Source organism: Populus nigra, chromosome 3, assembly GCF_951802175.1.
Source record: "Populus nigra chromosome 3, ddPopNigr1.1, whole genome shotgun sequence".
Taxonomy (NCBI): domain Eukaryota; kingdom Viridiplantae; phylum Streptophyta; class Magnoliopsida; order Malpighiales; family Salicaceae; genus Populus; species Populus nigra.
This window is the reverse complement of record NC_084854.1, coordinates 27,186,944-27,193,997: the sequence shown is the minus strand read 5'-3', so window position 1 is coordinate 27,193,997 and position 7,054 is coordinate 27,186,944.

The following is a 7,054-nucleotide window of genomic DNA, read 5'->3' as shown; positions in this document are numbered from 1 at the left end:
CCATCTTATTAAAAAAGAAAGAAAGAAAGAAATCCAGGAGCACAACCCTAATCTTACAAGCTCATGCGCGTTACCCTAAAAATCTTATTAAAAAACACGCATAGAATTAAAGGTTATCTCCTTTTAAAGATCTCTACCTGGTATGCATGCCTTGCATTCGTGCACATAACTCTGCTGTCCCATCCATGGATAAATAAATCTAGTGCAGTTGGGCAAGAAAAGAAGAAACACACCAGCTAGCTCCCATAAACTGATAATTAATTAACATATCTTCTCTTATCATGCATGCATGCAATATGCATACATCAGGCCCAAACACCCCCCCCCCCCCCCCCCACACACACACACACCCACCCACACACTACTAGGAGTATTTAGCGAAAGTAGAAAGTAGTCGTGAACTAGCTAGCAAGCTCGGGTACGAGTAGAACCATCATCGTCTGTCTGCTAACTTACTGGGGGACCCCTCCCTCCCGCATCATTATTATTAATTATTATGCTTTCGTTTGTTTCTTGTTGCAAAATGTGACTCCATCTCCTCCATAATTAAGCACTTCCTACACCTTAACTCCCCGTGAAGTAATCAACGAACAAGGAAACTAGTTATGCTGTATTAAATACAAAAGTGCTCCCTGAAATTAATGATGATTGATGACATGCATAGGTTTTGTAATTGACATAAAGCAAGTACTCCAGTAGCTCGGCTTACTGAATTATTCACGCAGAAACATGGCATGTGGTGAGCCCATTTCTATATATTTCAGATCAGTGCATGATCATCATCAGGTGCACCCCAGCAAAGGAAATCTTATTCTTGATTCCCAAAGGAATTATAGGGGATACCAGAGAATGGAAAAAGACAAGAACACGGTCAACTTCAGCTGCCACGACACAAATCGCAACATAATTAACTAATGTTGGAGCATGAGTTCTAATGATGCAAATAAAAGAAAAATATAGTGTTAGGTAAGCTAGGCCCGCGGGGCACCTTTGTTTTGGCGCAGGGAGCTCCAGAAAATTCAGCGGCGGGTGTTGTAACTGTGATGTATATCAGATGAGGACAATATCGTGCCCTCTAAGCACCATATTGCATTCCTCCTTAGCTTTTGATCAGACCATGCATGCTGCTGCCTTCTTCTTTTAGCCAGGGGAAATCAAATTAATACCCACAATGCGAAACAGCTGTCTCCTGATATTTCGGAGCTCTTGTTTGTCACGACTCAAATTTGAGCACGTGACCGGCACATTGATCAAGGAATTATATAGTACTTAGTTGATTGTTTAGAGTTTGGGGAAACATAGGGAAAGAAGACGGAAAATAAAACAATCAAGGTTGTCAATTCCGTTTTGGTAGGTGTTTTGTTTTTTCAATTGAAACGGAATGTTTCAGTTTCGGAGTGTTTCGGCATGCCGTTTCGGGGTTGTACTGTTCATATATATATATATATATATATATATATATATTCAACAAACATAATTCAAATTCAAGATAAATTAATTATAAATTATGCAATACAAACACAATGCCAAACAAATATAATTTCAAAATTTAAAAAGATTAAATAGATCTTTAACTTAAAGTAATTCAACTTAAACAAAATATCAAAATATTATGAAAGTAAAATGTTTTAACACAAATATTTTAAATATAAAGTTAGGTCAATGTTATTAAGGCTAATGAAATCTAAAACATCCCTTGTTTTGCTCAAATTCCTACAAAGTATAAACATGAAAAAAACAACATGAATATAAACCATATATATTAGTGATAAATCTAATTTTAAAAAATTAATATCATTGTTAATGAAAATAGTAATAATAATTTTCAATGTTATTATTAATATCATTGTTATAGAAAATAGTAATAAAAAGAGCTTTTTTATAATTGGGTGGTTTAATTAATTAAATTGAATAAGGTTCAATTTGATTCAATGGCTTTTCAAGAGCGGAACGGAACATGTGGAATGGAACAGGAACGTTTCGGGCGGAATTTAGCCGAAAAATCCGGAACGGACCGAGATTTAAAATGAGATGAAATTTGTTCCGTTTTGTTCCGTTTTTTGAATTGGTATGGAATGTTTCGGCCATTCCGGACGGAACGGAACGGAATTGACAACCTTGAAAACAATGAAGAAGTGAAAGTGTGAGAAGAGGTGGCTGCACGCGCGCGTATTATTATTATTATAAATTATAAATAAAGCTAAAAGATGCGGTAAATACAATGTTTCAATAATGTTAAAACAATAATGATCTATAATGTTATTTTTTTTTGTATTTTGATTATTTTTAATTTAATCTTTATATGGTGTGTTTATAAAGATTTAGAATATATAATTTATTTTAATTTATCCTTATATGGTTATTGCAATATCAAAAAAATATCTCAACATCAGGTTAGTATCAGAAAATATCTTAGCATCGCAATATGGTCTATTTTTTTTTTAAAAAAAATTAGTTAAATAAAAAATATATTTTTTTAAAAAATTAGGTTATTAAACTTTGTAGAGTTAATAATTTGCTTTGCAAGTTTGGCGAGATAACCCTAATTGCCACTGTTTGCAGGTTTAGCGAGGTACTTTTTTTTTCATCTAATTGAACTTGATTATATGATCATCTATTTTTATTTTTATCATATAGTTAAAAAATAGTTTTGGAAAAAAACATGTTATTAAATTTTAGAAAATCCGTAGGCCTGTTGATGTGTACGACGAGTTTAACTTTTTTTTTCTTTTTATAATTTTTTTTTCAATTTCATTCTTTGATACATTGATTAAAAATTGAGTTTCATAATTTATTTTATTTTATTTTCTATGAGGTTATCATAATTTTTTTAAAAAGTCTTAATATTGGTTTAACGCTCAATTTTACGATCATCTAATTTTGTTATCATATAGTTAAATAAACAATAGTTTAGAAAAAAAAAACACAAGTTGTTAATCTCAATGGAGTCCATTATCCAGTTTGCGGGTTTAGCGTGTTAACTTGAGTTATCCAATTTATGAGTTTAGTGGGTTTACTCATCAAACCTGATTATTTTTTTTTAGTTTCTGATCCTTTAATTTTTTTTATTTCACTCTTATTCAATATTAGATTGGTTGAGAAAAAAATTTATGGTTTATTTTTTTCTACTTTCTATAGGGTTATCATGATTTCGAATAAATATCTTTTTAGAGTTGATGCTCGATTTTGAAAACATATAATGTTATCATAAAATTAAATAAAAATAATTTATAAAAATAAAAAAGTTAATAAACCTTTTGAAGTCTATGACTCAGGTTGTAGGGTGACCGAAGTCGATCTAATCTGGCATCGTCTCAATATAAAAAAAAATAGTCATCGTAAAGTTTTTTTTTAAAGTTATGTTATGTTTTTACCAGTTATTCAAATTATCTTTGAACCTATTAAATTGAATAATTTACTTTAAATCAGCTCTCATGCGGTTTAATCGAAACTCGAGCCAAGTAAAGAGCTGGATTGGTCGATTTCAAGATCGAACTATTTGATTGGATTTAATAATATTGTCAAAACAATCTTCACACTCAACAATTTTTATAAGTCTAGAAAAAAATAATTTGAACCACAGTGAAGCACGAACAAATATACTAAGACTTGTGCCAAACTTATGGGCTAATAATAATCAGCTTAACTTATGGTCTAAGACTTACAAAAACAAAAAATAAAATAACTTCATTCTCGAATTCAACTCATGTACGCATTAGCTTTTTCAAACATTTATGAATATTTTCGACATATATCTTCCTCTAATTCCCAAGTTACTTCTTGATTAGAGTGACCTCTCCAAATCACTTTTACCTATAAAATCTCTTTATAACAAAGTTTTTGTACTTGACCATCCATAATCCTTTCAGTTGAACTTTGTAAGACATGTCATGTTACGAATAGTTATTCGATTCAGCTATTTATAATCAATACAAAGTTGCAAAAAACCATATTTTTCTTCACAAACAGCACTGATGTATCCTAAAAAGAAACACTAGGACGAATACAATTTTTGTCAATCAAATCCTGAAATTTACCTTTCAATTCATTTAATTATGATGGTGCCATAGATATGTAGGTTCAATGTGCATGGGGAACTAAGTCAATAGAAAATTGAATCTTTACAACAGATGCCAAACCAGGCAAATCATCAGGAAATACATCTAAGAACTCTCTAACTTCAAGAACTTGATCCAGTTAGGGATTTTTTTTCTAACATATTGTACATAAGCTAAATAACATTGAAATCTTTTCCTCACCATTCATCTAGCTAGTAATTGCTAAAACCAAGTTGAAAAGAAAACTCTGGTTCTTAATTTGAAATCCTAAATGTTAATGTTTTACCCCTAACAATCCAAGGAAACATGCATGAGGTTGAGCTAACCAGTTTATTCTTAATATTATATCAAAATCTAGCATCTCTAATTAATAAATTAAATATGCTAGTAACTCATTACCATTTACCATAACATAACATAACAAGAAGAATACACAAACTCCATAACCATAAATTCATCTAAAATAGTAGAAACATAAAATACGCATTCTAACATAATAGGTTGCCTATCAAATCTCATAAAAAAAAATTGAAAATATAAATGAAGACATGGAACCAGTGTCAAATAGAACTTAAGCATCAAATGAGCAAATTGAATGTATACCTCATACATCTGTGTTGGATATCTGAGCATTCTGTTGAGTAAAAGAGAAAACTCTACTACGTCCTACTAGATAAGAGAAAAAACTCTAGCCTGACCACATCCTACTATGCTTGATATCTACCACAAAATTCCTACTGCCTTGAATAATAGATTGATTAGTTGATTGTGCTTGAGTACATAGGTGGCAAAGATGATCCGGGTTTTAAAGTGGATTGTTGGAGGAGGACATTTCTTAATCATATGCCTAAGGTGAGTTTTATTTATTATCTTTTATTGTTTTATAGTATTGTTTATGAGTACTTTTCTTTATAATTAGTTTGTTGGAAAGCCAAGGTTTATGGGAGAATAGTTAATAAGTTATGGGTATGTTGAATTAGTTTATGTATGGATAATTAAGTATGCGTAAGAATATGGAATGAGTTAGATTATGAATAATTATCATGTGGTTTTATTTAATTGAAATACCTTTATATATTTTGGGTAAAATCTAAGAAATTTGGATATTAGAAAGAAAATAAGGAATTATTGAAAAATTATATAGAAACAATCATATTAATATTCTGGAAAATCTATTGAGAAGTTGAAGATGGCAGAATTTTAGTTTGGCCCTTGAATTCTAAAAAAATAGGATTTTACCTTTAAATTCTAAAAAATTACAATCTCTGATTATAAATAACAGTGTTTAAGATAGATTTTGATAGATAATTGAGTTTTATTGTAGTGTATTATCAAAGTTTTATGGTTTCCTTTTGAATTGAAAATTGATGCTATTTTATGATAATATATGTTTAGATACTTTTAAAACCCCATATACTAATGCTATATGTAATTGATAGATGTTGATGTTTATCCGGTTTAATCACTATTATATATCATGATTAAATAATATCTAATATACATATGATAATAATACTAATATGAAAATAATAATAATAATAATAATAATAATAATAATAATAATAATAATAATAAATACAAATAGCATTTTGTTTGAATTAAATGTGATTAAATGATTAACTACTCTATCTAAACTATGCAATTTTGATATGTTAATCTAAACTAAATGAATAATACATATTTTAGTATCATTTCCATATCAATATTTTTTTCTCAAATGTATACTAGGTATTATTTACCCACAATATATAACAACTATCAAAACTGAGATAAACATTAATATTCACCGATCATACGAGTAGTATGTGAGGGTTTAGAAATACATAAACACATTTTATTGTAAAGTAACATAAATTTCCAATTCAAAATTGAAAACATAGAAGAAGAAAATAAATATTCTCTTTTACTTTTACATTGATCAATCCATCTCTTATATATAAGATAGGAACCCTATATAGAAAAATAGACTAATTAGAATCCTTACAATTAGGACCCTCTATTAGGAAATAATTAGGCTTTATATTATTTCTTAATTATGTGCTATTTACAACCTGCAACACTCCCCTTCAAGCTGGAGCATAGATATTTATCATGCCCAGCTTGTTACAAAGATAATCAACTCGAGCCCCGATTAGAGTTTTCGTGAAAATATCCCCTAATTGTTCTTCAGTCTTCATATACCCTGTGGAAATCAAACATTGTTGTATTTTCTCACAGATGAAATGACAATTAATTTTAATGTGCTTAGTTCGTTCATGGAAAATAGGATTAAATGCAATATGAAGAGCAGCTTAGTTATCACACCATAATTTTGCCGGTACTGAAGCCTTGAGGCCTACTTCAATTAAGAGTTGGTATATCCACATTATTTCCCACACAAACTGTGCCATGACTCTATATTCTGATTCTGCGCTCGACTGTGACACACATTTTGCTTCTTACTTTTTCATGAAACCAAATTGCCTCCAACAAAGACATAATAATATGATGTGGATCTTCTACCTACCTTGGAACCTGCCCAATCTGCATTTGAAAAACATTCAATATGAGTGTGTCCATGATTTTCATACAAGATACCACGTCCAGGCGCTCCTTTTAAGTAACACAAAATCTATTCTAAAGCTGCCCAATGGTGAACTGTTGGGGATAATATAAATCGACTTACAACACTGATAGAATAAGCAATATCTAGACGAATCACTATAAGATAATTCAACTTCCCAACCAGTCTTCTATATTTCTCTGGATCTTCAAATAATTCACCATCTTTTGTAAGTTGCGAATTAGGAATCATTGAGACACTACATGGTTTCGCCTCCAATTTCCCTATCTCGATTAATAAGTCAAGCATATATTTCCTCTGAGATAGGAAGATACCTCCTTTGCTCCTATTTACTTCAACACCCAAGAAATACCTTATCATCCCTAAATCTTTTGATACCATGAAAACATAGAAGAAGAAAACAAATATTCTCTTACTTTTACATTGATCAATC